Below are 15,936 nucleotides of genomic sequence, written 5' to 3'. Positions count from 1 at the left end.
GCCAATTTCTGTCCTTATCTGCTGTGAGAGCAATCAAACTCCAGTGTCCACAGCTCTGATCTCTTCCTAACACTTCTATTGTCCAAAGCGGGGGTCTTAGATGGGTCCCACAGGGCAGTTTGCAAAGCGATCAGGTACTCACAGATAATACAGACTTCATTTTAGTCCCTTCCTGAATCCTCTGCCTGCCTCAGGCACTCCAGTTTTCCTTCTGCTCTTTCTTGTTGTCTGAAAGAAAGTGAGCCGAGATGCCGGGTACCGTTCAAGCTTTATTAAAGAAAGAAATCTGCTTGGCTGTGCTCAGAGTGGCACAGGGCCCATGTCTGCCCTGAAAATGGTGGACGGCCCCAACAATGGGTTTGCGGGAGTTTATATTAGCTTTCGGGCGCAAAATGTATGGGGGGAGGGACCATTAAGTTGATGTAACTGGGTGAAGAACTGCACCTATGCAGAAGCCAGAAAGTTGTTTCCAAGTCAGGAGGCTTCTCATAAAGGGGGGGGGGATGAGGGAGGGGAGGGGGGAGGGGGGAGGTGGGAGGGGGAGGGGGAGGGGGAGAGGAGGAGGTGGGCAGCACCATTTTGTACTTGGGCTTGTCTAAAGTGGCGCTGGTAATGTTGCAGATCTATTGTTGTCTATCCCATTTCTCTTTTCCTGTGACTGGATCTTCTTCCAACTTTTCATGCTGTCAAACAAAAAGGGAAAATATTAATTTCTACTAATGTGAGACCTCAAGGCGGAAGAAGCCAGTGAGCAGAGAATTCCAATCCTAAACCACAGAACATTACTTACCTAATAGTTCTGTGCATGCATACAAAGGTACTTCAAGAAGTTCATGAAAAAATAAGTAAAAAGAAAAATGAAAAATACAAAAAAAGAAATAAGAAGTTTGTGGAAAACACAGTTAAAAGATAACATGAATCTTTCCATGAATTTTTGAAGACCCCTCATCCCCTCATCTTCACACATACACAACACACAGAACACACACAGCCGTCCACACACAGTCCTTGCTTGGCTACCATGACCCAAGAAGAGAGGCCAGCTCTATCTAGTCTTATGCAGCAGCAGCAGTTTCATTTTCAGTGATAGTGAGGATAGAAGGACTCAAGAGATTCCATTTTTATACAAATCCATGTTTATTTGTTTACCCTTTCTATTTTCTCCATGTGTAGTTTTTAAGTTATGAAACTAGGTTTTGAAGTTTTACACAAGCAATACTTAAAATGTGATACTTTTTTTTTTTTAACAGTCAAAAGGGTATGAAAAACTATGAAAAACAAAATCTTGTCTCTCTTCCCACAATCCCGCTCCTCAGAGGTGGTCACTGTAAACAATTTCTGTTCTTAATTCTTCTGATGGTGGCAATTATACTCTTAAACATTCTTAGCTCTCTAAATTATTCATTTATCAACTTTAGATAGTGTCTTTTGTCCTGCTTTGGAAGATAAATTACAGTGCTCTTCACCACCTCCTGCTTTTTCTTGTTTCTGTCATATCTTTTTGATCAGCTGGTGTCTGGCCAGGTTGATATCCAGCAAGGTGAGGATATGTTTGACATTAGGATAATAATGGTTGTCATTCGTCAAGTCTTTATTATTTCCATACAGGCAATGTGTTAACACTTTATATATGATAACTTAATCTTTACAACCATTCTAGTTAATAGGCAGTACCCCCATTTTGCAGATGAGTGAATTGAGGTTTTGACTAGTTATGTAACTTGCTTAGATTCTTATAGTTAATAACTGGCAGAGCTATATTTAACCTGGACTCTGAAACTTAAACCCAGGTTCTTAACCATTTCTGCCCTCAAACAGCAAATGCTATAAGACCAATCTAGTTCTGCAAAGATCAATATTTCCTTCATACTCCATGTTATGTGTGTGTATTCATATTTATAATATATGTAGATAGAATATATGACAATTATGACAACACCAGCTTAAAGGATGGGGAGGAAGAAATGATAGGTTAAAAGATTCTTTAAATATGTACATTGTTATTTTATTTGAGACAATGATCTCTTAAAGAAACTAAAAAATGAAGATAAAAATCTTTTTTTTTTTTTTTCATGGTTTTATTGTACCTGTTTATATGCAGGCATCCTTTTTTTTTTTTTTTTTACATTTTATTTTTTATTTATTTATTTTTTTAAATTTTATTTTGTCGATATACATTGTGGCTGATTATTGCTCCCCATCACCAAAACCTCCCTCCCTTCTCCCTCCCCCCCTCCCCCCCAACAATGTCCTTTCTGTTTGCTTGTCATATCAACTTCAAGTAATTGTAGTTGTTATATCTTCTTCCCCCCCCGTTTTTTTTTTTTTTGTGTGTGTGTGTGTGTGTGTGTGTGAATTTATATATTAATTTTTAGCTCCCACCAATAAGTGAGAACATGTGGTATTTCTCTTTCTGTGCCTGACTTGTTTCACTTAATATAATTCTCTCAAGGTCCATCCATGTTGTTGCAAATGGCAGTATTTCATTCGTTTTTATAGCTGAGTAGTATTCCATTGTGTAGATGTACCACATTTTCCGTATCCACTCGTCTGATGATGGGCATTTGGGCTGGTTCCAACTCTTGGCTATTGTAAAGAGTGCTACGATAAACATTGGGGAACGGGTATAACTTTGACTTGATGATTTCCATTCCTCTGGGTATATTCCCAACAGTGGGATAGCTGGGTCGTATGGTAGATCTATCTGCAGTAGTTTGAGGAACCTCCATACCATTTTCCATAGAGGCTGCACCATTTTTCAGTCCCACCAACAATGTATGAGAGTTCCTTTTTCTCCGCAACCTCGCCAGCATTTATCGTTCAGAGTCTTTTGGATTTTAGCCATCCTAACTGGGGTTAGATGGTATCTCAATGTGGTTTTGATTTGCATTTCCCGGATGCTGAGTGATGTTGAGCATTTTTTCATATGTCTGTTGGCCATTTGTATATCTTCCTTAGAGAAATGCCTACTTAGCTCTTTTGCCCATTTTTTAATTGGGTTGCTTGTTTTCTTCTTGTAAAGTTGTTTGAGTTCCTTATATATTCTGGATATTAATCCTTTGTCAGATGTATATTTTGCAAATATATTCTCGCACTCTGTTGGTTGTCTTTTAACTCTTTAATTGTTTCTTTTGCTGTGCAGAAGCTTTTTAGTTTGATATAATCCCATTTGTTTATTTTTCCTTTGGTTGCCCATGCTTTTGGGGTCATATTCATGAAGTCTGTGTCCAGTCCTATTTCCTGAAGTGTTTCTCCTATGTTTTCTTTAAGAAGTTTTATTGTTTCAGGGTGTATATTTAAATCCTTAATCCATTTTGAGTTGATTTTAGTATATGGTGAGAGGTATGGATCTAGTTTCATTCTCCTGCATATGGATATCCAGTTATCCCAGCACCATTTGCTGAAGAGGCAGTCCCTTCCCCAGTGAATAGGCTTGGTGCCTTTGTCAAAGATCAGATGGAAGTAAGTGTGTGGGTTGATTTCTGGATTCTCTATTCTATTCCATTGATCAGTGTGTCTGTTTTTATGCCAGTACCATACTGTTTTGGTTATTATAGCTTTGTAGTATAGCTTAAAGTCAGGTAGTGTTATGCCTCCAGCTTTATTTTTTTTGCTCAGCATTGCTTTGGCTATGCGTGGTCTTTTATTGTTCCATATAAATGTCTGGATAGTTTTTTCCATTTCTAAGAAAATGTCTTTGGAATTTTGATGGGGATTGCATTGAATTTGTATATCACTTTGGGTAGTATGGACATTTTCACTATGTTGATTCTTCCAATCCAAGAGCATGGGATATCTTTCCATCTTCTTGTATCCTCTCTAATTTCTCTCAGCAGTGGTTTGTAGTTCTCATTATAGAGATTTTTCACCTCCTTGGTTAACTCAGTTCCTAAGTCTTTTATTTTTTTGGTGGCTATTGTAAATGGGCAGACTTTCTTGATTTCCCTTTCTGCATGTTCACTATTGGAGAAAAGAAATGCTACTGATTTTTGTGTGTTGATTTTGTATCCTGCTACTGTGCTGAAATCATTTATCAATTCCAACAGTTTTTTTGTAGAGGTTTTAGGCTGTTCGATATATAGGATCATGTCATCTGCAAACAGGGACGGTTTGACTTCATCTTTTCCAATCTGGATGCCCTTTATATCCTTCTCTTCTCTGATTGCTCTGGGTAGTACTTCCAACACTATGTTGAATAGGAGTGGTGAGAGTGGGCATCCTTGTCTAGTTCCTGTTCTTAAAGGAAAAGCTTTCAGCTTTTGCCCATTCAGGATGATACTGGCAGTGGGTTTGGCATATATGGCTTTAATTATGTTGAGATACTTTCCCTCTATACCTAACTTATAGAGGGTCTTTGTCATGAATGAGTGCTGAACTTTATCAAATGCTTTTTCAGCATCTATAGAGATGATCATATGGTCCTTGTGTTTGAGTTGATTAATATGGTGTATCACATTTATTGATTTGCGTATGTTGAACCAACCTTGCATCCCTGGGATGAATCCCACTTGATCGTGATGAATAATTTTACGTATGTGTTGCTGTATTCTGTTTGCTAGTATTTTATTGAGGATTTTTGCATCTATATTCATCAAGGATATTGGCCTGTAGTTTTCTTTTTTGGTTATATCTTTACCTGGTTTTGGTATCAGGATGATGTTTGCTTCATAGAATGAGTTTGGGAGATTTGCGTCCGTTTCAATCTTTTGGAATAGTTTGTAAAGAATCGGTGTCAATTCCTCTTTGAATGTTTGGTAAAATTCTGCTGTGAATCCATCTGGTCCTGGGCTTTTCTTTGTTGGGAACCTTCTGATAACAGCTTCAATCTCCTTTATTGTTATTGGTCTGTTCAAATTTTCTACGTCTTCACGGTTCAGTTTTGTGAGCTTGTGTGTGTCCAGAAATTTATCCATTTCCTCCAGATTTTCAAATTTGTTGGCGTATAGTTGTTTATAGTAGTCTTGAATGATTCCTTGTATTTCAGATGAATCAGTTGTAATATCGCCTTTTTCATTTCTAATTTTTGTTATTTGAGTCTTCTCTCTTCTTTTTTTTGTTAGCCATGCTAATGGTTTGTCAATTTTGTTTATCTTTTCAAAAAACCAGCTTTTTGATTCATTGATCTTTTGAATTGTTTTTTTGGTTTCAATTTCATTCAGTTCTGCTCTGATCTTAATGATTTCTTTCCATCTGCTAACTTTAGGTTTGGATTGTTCTTGTTTTTCTAGTTCTTTAAGGTGAAGTGTTAGGTTGTTCACTTGCCATCTTTCTATTCTTCTGAAGTGAGCGTTTAATGCAATAAATTTTCCCCTCAATACTGCTTTTGCAGTATCCCACAGGTTTTCGTATGATGTATCATTGTTTTCATTAGTTTCAATAAATTTCTTGATTTCCTGCTTGATTTCTTCTTGGACCCATATGTCATTAAGTAGAATGCTGTTTAATTTCCATGTGTTTGTATAGTTTCCAGAGTTTCGTTTGTTATTAATTTCTAGTTTTAATCCATTGTGGTCTGAGAAGATACATGGGATAATTCCAATTGTTTTGAATTTATTGAGACTTGATTTGTGACCTAATATGTGATCTATCCTGGAGAATGATCCATGTGCTGATGAGAAGAATGAATATTCTGAGGTTGTTGGGTGGAATGTTCTGTAGATATCTGCCAATTCCAATTGGTCTAGAGTCTTGTTTAGATCTTGTGTTTCTCTACTGATTCTTTGCCTAGATGATCTGTCTAATATTGACAGTGGGGTGTTCAGGTCCCCTGCTATTATGGTATTAGTGTCTATTTCCTTCTTTAGGTCTAATAGAGTTTGTTTTATAAATCTGGCTGCTCCAACATTGGGTGTGTACATATTTATGATTGTTATGTCTTCTTGATGGATCAGGCCTTTTATCATTAAGTAGTTTCCCTCATTGTCTCCTTTTATGGTTTTTAGTTTAAAGTCTATTTTGTCAGATATAAGAATAGCTACTCCAGCTCGTTTTTCTTTTCTGTTTGCATGGTAAATCTTTTTCCATCCTTTCACTCTTAGTCTGTGTGAATCTTTATGGGTGAGGTGGGTCTCTTGTAGGCAGCATATAGTTGGGTCCTGCTTTTTGATCCAGTCAGCCAGTCTGTGTCTTTTAATTGGGGAATTTAAGCCTTTAACATTAAGAGTTGTTATTGAAAGGTGTTGATTTATTCCTAGCATTTTATTGGTTGTTTGGTTGTCTTAGGTGTCTTTTGTTCCTTGCTTTCTGATTTACTGTTTGGTTTCTGTGTTTGTTGGTTCCTTAGGTTGTAGATAGTGTTTTTGTTTGCTTGTTTTCTCTTCATGAATGCCATTTTTATTATACTATCGGGTTTAGATTTTTCTTCGATTTTTATGGCAGTGGTAGTTATTTTTCAAGACCCAAACCCAGTACTCCCTTGAGGATTTCTTGTAAAGGTGGTCGTGTGGTAGTGAATTCCCGCAGTTTTTGTTTGTCTGAGAAATATACTATTTGCCCTTCATTTTGGAAGGATAGCCTTGCAGGGTAGAGTATTCTTGGCTGGCAATCTTTGTCTTTTAGTATTTTGAAAATATCATCCCATTCCTTTCTAGCTTTTAGGGTTTGTGATGAAAAGTCTGATGTTAGCCTGATTGGGGCTCCCTTAGAGGTGATTTGACGCTTCTCTCTTGCAGCTTTTAAGATTCTCTCTTTATCTCTGAGTTTTGCCAATTTGACTATGACATGTCTTGGAGAAGGCGTTTTTGGGTTGAATACGTTTGGAGATTGTTGAGCTTCCTGGATCTGAAGATCTGTGATTTTTCCTATACCTGGGAAGTTTTCTGCCACTATTTTGTTGAATATGTTTTCAATGGAATCTCCATTTTCCTCCCCTTCTGGAATACCCATGACTCGGATATTTGAGCGCTAAAGGTTGTCTGATATCTCTCTCAGATTTTCTTCAATGTCCTTGATTCTTTTTTCTTTCTTTTTGTCTGCTTGTGTTATTTCAAACAGCCCATCTTCAAGTTCAGAGGTTCTCTCTTCAACTTCGACAAGCCTGCTGGTTAAACTCTCCGTTGTGTTTTTTATTTCGCTGAATAACTTCTTCAGTTCAGCAAGTTCTGCTACACTTCCTATGCTTTCACTTCCTGTTCAAGACTTCTCCCTGTTCCATGTGCTCTGTCCCAGGCTGTTGGATCTTGCAGTGGTGACCCCACCGGGTGTCTGGTTTCTGTCGAGTCTCCGCCTCCCTGGCCGCATGTCTCCCCACTCTGTGCGCACTGTGCTGGGCTGGGGCATGTCTTCTGCACCACTCGTCTACCAGCTGGGCCTTCAAGACCCTGCTCTGCACTGCCTCACCCAGGAAGTCTACCAGGTTTCTGCTAGGCAGACATGACCGGTCGCTCTGGGTGCCTTTGTAGCACTGTGTAGATCTTTCTCGGGTCTTGTTCACCTTTGTATCCCCCCGGCATAGACTGAATCTAGCACCCGCCTGCAGCCAGCTCTCTGGCAGGTTCAAGCGGACCTGCGAACTCTCCTACCACACTATATCCAACCAGAAATTCATTAGGCTTTTTTCCGAACTGGTGACTGCAGAGATGGTACCTGCCTCCCAGTAACAGGAAGTTTACTGGGGGCCGGAGTCCAGGGTGTGGTGGAGTGACAATCGGCCCGCCCATACTTCCTTGCTCTCCCGACACTGGCTGGGGACGCCCCCCGCCACCAGCCCTGCCAGAGAACCACAGAGGGAGTGGGAGGGGAGGCCGGCCTGCAGGCTCTGGAAAGCCCCGCGCTGGGCCAAGCAAGTGGGAAGGCTCAGTGACGGCCGAGCCGGGCGGAGCTGCCAGCACCTGGGAAAATGGAGGCAGCCCCGGGGCGGTGAGTGGCCTGGTGATGCAGGCGGGAGCCAGGTGGGCGTTAGCCCCCCGAACCAAGCTGGGCCAGGGGTCACTCACAGTGCTGTGCCAGGTCAGGTGTTCACTCTCTGCCTCTGATTTGTTGCCTTCCCTGTTCTCGGCCACTGCTGCCTCGGGCTGTTCAGTCGCGGCGCGGCTCAGGTGCTCCCAGGAATCTTCTTTAATGCCGGCCTGAAACCTTGAATCCGGCGCGGCTCAGGTGCTCCCAGGAATCTTCTTTAATGCCGGCCTGAAACCTTGAATCCTGAATAGGGCAGCTGGCCGCCTTCAGCGCGACCCTGGCCTCCGGGATCCTCTCTGCATCCACAGCAGCCCTGGCGCCGTGTTCCCTATTTCGAGACTCGCTTTTGCAGCTAAGAAACAGTTCTTTTCCTGCTCCACACTTCAAAGCTGTTGCCTGTAAATGAGGCAGCCTCTCCTGCCGGGGGCAAAGTGGCGGTCACCCCCCATGACCGGCCAGCAGCTGCGGTCCTCCCTTAAGAGATGGCGAGAGGAAGGTCCACAAGTTTCCCGGCTGCCTGAGGCCCAGTGGCCGCCTTTTCTGCCTCAGCTACTCCACGCCAACCGCCGCAGCCACCACCCAAAAATCTTTTTTATATAGTCAAATATTTACCATTTCTGGCACTCTTCATTTCTCTGTGCTCTATCTTCAGAGTTTTGATCTAATGAAATGCAGATCCCTCTGGTGATAGTTGTACTGAAAGCTCAGAGACTGAGATGTTCTCATAAAACAGTAAGGCCACTTGGGGTTTTGATCCCCTGCAGATATGCACAGGAACCAGCAACCCCTTGAGTCTTCAACCTATAAATCAGCCAAGTCTGAAAGAAAGAAGCCACACCTTCTGAAACCCACTGCCTTCTTCCTGTCACTCTCCTTTCTTATTGGTTGATTAGTGTGGTTTCAACCACTTGCTTAATGCCATATTCATACGTTACATGTAGAGATTATTCTTTAATGTTACTATTTATCTTGCAGTATCATGTGCCATAATTATTTTTGTAAAGTAAATTTTTCATAGAAGTATAACAATTGTACAGGAAAATGCACATGTCGTATGTGTATAGCTAATAAAAGATCAAAAGTTGAACATGCCCATGTAAACAGCCCAGATCAAGAAATATGAGACCATTTCCCCAAAAGTCCCTCTTGTGCCTCCTTCCCATCACGACACCCCTTCCAAAGGTAACTGCTATCCAGATTTCTATAACTATATGTTAGTTTTGCTTGTTTTTGAACTTCATATAATTGAAATTATATAGTATGTATTCCTTTTTATGTGACTTCTTCCACTAATATCATATTAGTGAGATTCATCCATGTTATTTTATTGTGTGTAGTTTTAGTTGATTCATTCTCTTTGTTGTATTACATTGTACTGTATTAATATATCATGTGTCATTACCAATGTTGACTATTATAAGAGGCACTGCCACATTTAGAACTATGGTGTCTCTTGCCCATTGTTTTAGTCTGTTTTGTGTCGCTACAACAGAATTACCTGAGACTGGGTAATTTATAAAGAAGAGAGGTTTATTAGGCTTACAATTCTGGGACAGCTGCCATCTGGCACGGGCCTCAGGCTGCTTCTACTCATGGAAGAAAGTGGCATGGAGCCAGCGGGTACAAGCAGATCACATGGCGAGAGGAAGCAAGAGGAAGGAAGAGAGAGAGAGAGAAGGTGCCAGGGTCTTTTTAAGCAACGAGCTCTTGCGGGAACTGATAGAGCAAGAACTCACTCATTATTCCCCCCTCCCCCAGGGAGAGCATTAATCCATTCACGAGGGATCCACCCCCATGACTCAATCAGTTTCCAACACTGCCACATTGGAGATCAAATTTCCACATGAGTTTTGGAGGGGGCAGCACATCCAAACTCCATCACCCATTTAACATATTTCCACTGCAAAACCTTGGAGACTGACCTGAGTTCCATACTGTCTATATGTAGAACTCTAAAATTCAAATTCATATTAATTCACAAATATTTATCAATTGTGCCAGGTACCATGCTGGACACCAGGGCAGGCTGAGGGCCCTTGATGATTTCACAGTCTAGTGAGAAGTCTAGATCATGTATAAAGTACATAATGACAATATACTCTAGCAATATGTTAAAGAGAATCATAACTATGACTTTTGAAAAATTACTTTAAATGACGTAATTTTTTAAACATTCAGTTTTCACGAAAGGCTTTAGCCTGTATTAAGGGACCAATCTTCTAGAATTCCCAAAGTCACCTTTACAAATCATTTAGACAGATTTAGAAAGATTAAAGAGAGTCACTCTTTTCAAAGGGTCTCAGTGTTCAGTCAATTGAGAAGATCCCATTATGCATCAAAGAAATGCCAATGTCAATTCCCACAGGCTTTCCTTCCTCTATGTTCCCCTTAAATGCCCTCAGCCCTTTTCTTTTCTTACTTAGGTCCTTTCAATCAGCTCAACCATTTTCTGGACTTTAACTACCACATGTATCTGTCCGTGACCCCTGTATCTTTAACTGTACTCCAGTCCTATCTCTGAGCCTGTATCATCTGAGCCTATCAGATGCCTCCACTGGCACGTGAGTTCAACAGCTCCCTACCTGAGCCCAGTGCTGTCTTCACAGTCCTCCTTCTCCTCTTCCTCCTACCCCAATAGAACCACTGCCATTCCTGCAGGTGGGAAGCTGTTTTAGATTCTTTCTCCTCCTTTACCCTCCACATGCAACCAATCCATGAGGCTTGTTAATTCTACTTTATTTCTATATCTTGAATCTGTTCACTCTCTTTAGTTTCATGGCCACTATTCTGAATTAGGCTCCTACCATTGTTATTATTGGATTATTGCCACTGCCTCCTCACAGATCTTTCTGACTTCGATCTTATTTTTCATACTAATCTATCTCCTGAACCATGATTTAGAATGTGAAACTAATCATATGGTTTGCTAGCTTTAAATATCTTCATTGTCTCTCCATTACCCACAGTAGTGCTTCCCAAAAGGTGTGCTCTAATTGTGCTGCAGGGGATTAAGATGTGCCAAGAGCGGCTAAGGTTGGGCAGGTGTGCTGCAGCCCTGTGTACCATATGTGTTTTCATTTTCTATGTGTGGTATGAATAGAAAGGTTAGAAGGGACTGCCTATAGATTTGGTCCAAACTCTAGACCTTTGCCAGCTTCTCCAGTCTCATCCCCAGCACTCATCATCTTACCCCTTATTATCTAATGATTGCCTTTCCTGTCACATGCCAAGCTGTTCATGCCTATATCATTGCATAGCAGACAAGCTCTTCCATCAATCCAGAAGGCACTTCTCCCTTTCTCTACCTGGCAAACTCTATACATATTTTAAAATTTAATTCAAGCTTTGCCTTCTTCAGCTTCTCTGAGTTTCCAGGACAGAATTGGTCGTTCCAGCCTTTGTGCTTTCACTATAACTCATAATCTACTTTTATTATATGCTTCCACTGTAACTCATAATCTACTTCTATTATGTGCTTTCACTGTAACTCATAATCTACCTCTATTGTGTGTTTTCACTGTAACTCATAATCTACCTCTATTAGTACGGTAATTGTAACTCATAATCTACTTCTATCACTACTTTCATTGTTACTCATAGTCTTCCTCTATTATGGCACCATCATGCTGAAGAGCATCTTTTGATTAACATGTTTATCTCCTGTGCTAGTTTCTAAGCTGCTGAGACTTTTCATCTTTGTTTCCCCAGTACCTGGCACAAAGGAAGCTCAAGAAAAGCTTAGATGAACCAAGTGCAATACTGTATAATAGTATATATCAGTCAGGATGAGTTAGGTTATGCTGCTGTGACAGCCAGCGACTTAGCACAATAAAAGCTTATTTCTTAGTCAAGCTATAATCAATCAGTCAGGTTGATGGATATTCCATACCAACTTATGCCTCTATGATCACACTAGAGAATTAGGCATACATATATATATATATATATATATATATATATATATATATATTCATTTTTTTAAATTGTGGATAATGCACCCTAAATTTGCCATTTAACTAATATGTACATTCAGTGGTATTAAGTATATTCACAGCATTGTGCAACTGTTACTATTATCTGGTTCCAGAAAATTTTCACCACCCCAAATGGAACCCAAATGGAAATCCCTCACCCATTAACCAGTCGCTGTCCATTCCCCCCTTCCCCAGCCCCTGACAACAACTGATCTGCTTTCTGTCTCTATAAATCTGTCTATTCTGGACATTTCATATAAATGGACTCATAAAATATGTGGCCTTTTGTGTCTGGCTTCTTTCACTTAGCATAATATTTTCAAGTTTCACCCATGTTGTAGCAAATATCAGTACTTCATTCCTATTTATGGCTGAATAGTATCTCATTGTATGCATAACACAATACATCTCATTGTATGTATATCACATTTTGTTTATCCATTCATCCGTTGATGGACGTTGGGTTGTTTCCATCTTTGGCTGTTGTGAGCTGAGCTGCTAAGAATATTCATGCATAAGTTTTTGTTTGAATACTTATTTTCAGTTCTTTCAGGTATATACCTAAAAGTAGAATTGCTGGGTCATATGGTAATTCTATGTTTAATTTATTGAGGAACTGCCAAAATGTTTCCCACAGTGGCTATACCATTTTATATTTCTTCCAGCAATATATGCAGGTTCCAGTTTCTGCACATTCTCATTAACGCTTATGTTCCATTTGTTAAAATTTATTATTACTATCATTGCCTATGCATGCTCTTAAAACGTTCACATCACTCCTGCTCATATTTTATTGGCTAAAGCAAGTCGCATGATCATGCCTAGCTTTAAGGAAGGTGGGTGGCACAATCCTACTATGTGCTGGAAAGAGGAACATTGGGATGTTTGTGAGCAGCCCTAGTGACTATAACACAGTTAATGTAGAGGGAGATGAGAGATTAAATCAAAATAGACCCATCATCTGTCTGCAAGGCCAGTAACTCTTACTTAAATGTTATAAAGTTTCCAGAAGAAAAATGAACAGAGAATTGCTTAGAGTGGTGCAGATGGGAGCTAAAAGAAGAGAGAGGAGAAATAAAGTTCAGGAGGAAAGAACAGAAACGAATGAAAGTCTCCTGAAGTAGGCTATCTTATTTTGTTAATTAATAATAAATACATTTTTGGAAAACATACAAAAGCAGGTTGCTTTGGAAAAAGAATTAGATCTTTTCTTTTTAGAACAAAATAGAGTGTAGCCAAATACCACCCAAACTCCAGCTCCAGTAATTAAATTTTCATCCTGGACTTGATTCATTTCTCTAAAGCTTCACAAGTAATTGCTGCAGTACATTTTGTTAAATAAATTAAGCAAATCTAGAAAATAAGGAAATACTCTGTATGGAAGGATTTTCCTGAAAAGGAGCCCTTCATGTAAACAAGCTTCTCTTTCCACTCAGCAACCACTCCTCTGAAGTTCCCTCTAATGGGGTAATTTCAGCTGCCAGCTGGTGCAACCTTGAAATGATACTGTTTGTTTTTTCTCTCCCTGATGTTTAGAGGTCATTGCTGATAATAATGTGGTTGCTATTCATGATTATCTGGAGTGTGATAACATGACACAACTGCCTTGCAATGTTCTTTAAAATCGTGACATTGACTCTGAGTATACAGTTGGATCACATTAGATGCACATTAAAAAGCCTAAAGAAATAATAATGGCTCACATAGGTGGGGTAGGAGACAAGCATTGTTGCACTTTGTCCAGTTTGTAGCTGTTCAATCAATAAGTAAACATTCATTGTTCAAACTGCCTGGGTTTGAATCTGAGCTCCACCAAGACTAATTGTGTGTTCTTAGACATATTTATTAATCTCTCTATGATTTGCTGTACTTGAATCATTTATAAGATGGGGCTAATAATAGTATTTACCACAGACACTTGTGAGGATTAAATGAGCTCATATAGGTAAAATGTTTGGAACAATGTCCGGCAACACAGTAAGCACTACGTAAATGATGACTTTGTTTCTGAATCATGTTCCCTTTTGACAAGTTAATTCCTCTTCCACCCCACCCTGGCCTCCCCAGTCTGTGTTAGGCAACCCCTGCCTTGTGCCTCTCTGGCATGCTGTCTTCCCCATGGCTAAAGAGTACTTAATCGGAATTATAATTTTGTATTTAATCACCCGTGTCCCCAGTAGCTCGAAGCTCTGGGTGGGTGGAGACTCGGTTAGTCCTTATCTCTAAGTCCTTATGTGTTGGATGGCTTACTCACCTGTGTGTGCCCTGGTTAGTCCTTATCAGTAAATCCTTAAGTGTTGGATGACTTACCTGACTGTGCCCTGAAGTAGTATGCAGCTGCAGAACTGGCCAGCCTAATCAACTGGGGAACAGGAAGAGGGCAGCAGTCTGCTGAGATTTACCAGGGCTTTACTTTGCAGAGGCCCTGAGAAGAAAACTGCTGAGTCACAGGCATGTATTCTGAGCAGGGAATGATCTTGTGACATTGCTGCTTGGGCATGTAGCAGCTACTGGCCGCCCACCAGAAAACAGAGGCACACAAATATTCATTATCTTATTTTTGAACCCTTTCATTGCAAGTAATGGGGTTGACTTGAACTAGCTTCAGAAAGGAAAGGGGTGCAGGGATATATGTAAGGACATACAGGGTGTATCTCAGGACCCAAGGGCAGGAGAATGCAGCTGGGTCTCTGAGGCAATGTCATCTGGAGCTAAGCCACCTCTTAGACTCCTCTCTCTTTCTCTCTGGGGCCAGATGGTTCCTTGATGCTAGGTCTCCCTGACCATCTGTTTCTTTCTTTACTCTTTTCAGACTCCCTGTCTTTACTTCTCTATTCAGTGGAAGAAAAGCCTCTCAGCTCCTGGGGTTACATGCCCTTCAGTTCCAGCTGTACCCTGAGAATAACTAGCTGTTGCTTAGCCACCAAACTTAACTTCCAGTGGAGAATCTGATTGGTTCAAATTGAGCCAAATGTCTCCCTCACTCTACTTCATAATCGCCGTTTGTCCATGACAAACATGGTTGCCAGGTGAGCAGTTTGGGGTCACTGAAGAATGGGCAGATACTCTTGTATGTAAACAATGTAGTTCAAAATGTTCTTCAATGTTATGCAAGGTGGGTCAGGGAAATAGAATTGTCCCTTAAATGGCATTGAAAACATAAAAACCAACCAAACCTCTTTTGGATGGGATTTTATTCAAAATGAACTATGTAATTCTGAAAATAAGATGACACATGCTCCTCTCTTCGGAATTCTGTTACTCTCCTCCTACATTGGATTAATTTCATCTTTTAGATCTTAGTTTGATGCACAAACTCAGGCGTGGAAAATATGAAAACTTAGTTTTCTATAAATGAACTTAATTTCTGTTATGAGCCCCTATTCTGATCTGAGTGGTAGCCATTTAATCTTAGTCAGGGATTCTCCACTTCCCCAATGTTAGGGATGCAGAAAACTGTTCCCCCAAATTCAGCGCTTTGGAATGCTGAGTGCTTTGAAAATGAGAAGGCCTCAGAAATAAGCCTCAGAAAGAAGGTCCCTCTAACCTTCTTTTGTTCCTATCACCCAAGCAGAGGGAGGGAATTTCTCTGGAAATTCTTTCTCTAAGGAAGCTTCCCCAAAGAAATCCAATTGTCTTAAGATCCCCTTTCTAGGAATCTCATTAGGAAAGAACAATCCCTAGAGGGACTGGAGAGACTGGGAGGGCACCACACCTGGACAGGCCTTTTCACAAGATAATATATCAGCCTCTCTAACTCATGCCCTAATGATCACTTACTGCCCCTCAGCAAAATTGTCTACCTGCTCCACCTCCCCTCTTCCCTATGAAAATTGGTGTATAAGCTTCTTTATTCTGCTGGGAAATTGGGAAATTGCTTTCTTGTGATTGATTTCCCCCCTGCATTGCTTCTCCCCAGCACATTAAAATAAAATTTGTTATGCCTTTTCTCCATATTAATCTGTGTTTATCAGTTGATTTTTCAGAGAGCCTTCAGGGGGTTGAAGGAGAAGTCTTTCTTTCCTTGGCCCCTACACCAGTGTTGTACCAAAGTTCTGGAATCTAG

The 15,936-nt window shown here is 40.4% G+C and overlaps 1 long non-coding RNA gene across 1 annotated transcript; it reads right to left on the bottom strand.

Moving 5' to 3' along the window:
• Positions 1-255: 255 nt before the first annotated feature.
• Positions 256-14,308, bottom strand: LOC134382682 (uncharacterized). Its single transcript, XR_010024087.1, has 2 exons — positions 14,181-14,308; positions 256-683 (listed from the first exon to the last, which is right to left on the bottom strand). It is a non-coding gene; the product is annotated as an uncharacterized LOC134382682 (long non-coding RNA).
• Between the last annotated feature and the right edge of the window lie 1,628 nt (positions 14,309-15,936).

Source organism: Cynocephalus volans, chromosome 7, assembly GCF_027409185.1.
Source record: "Cynocephalus volans isolate mCynVol1 chromosome 7, mCynVol1.pri, whole genome shotgun sequence".
Classification (NCBI taxonomy): domain Eukaryota; kingdom Metazoa; phylum Chordata; class Mammalia; order Dermoptera; family Cynocephalidae; genus Cynocephalus; species Cynocephalus volans.
This window is presented reverse-complemented; position numbering and strand designations above follow the sequence as displayed.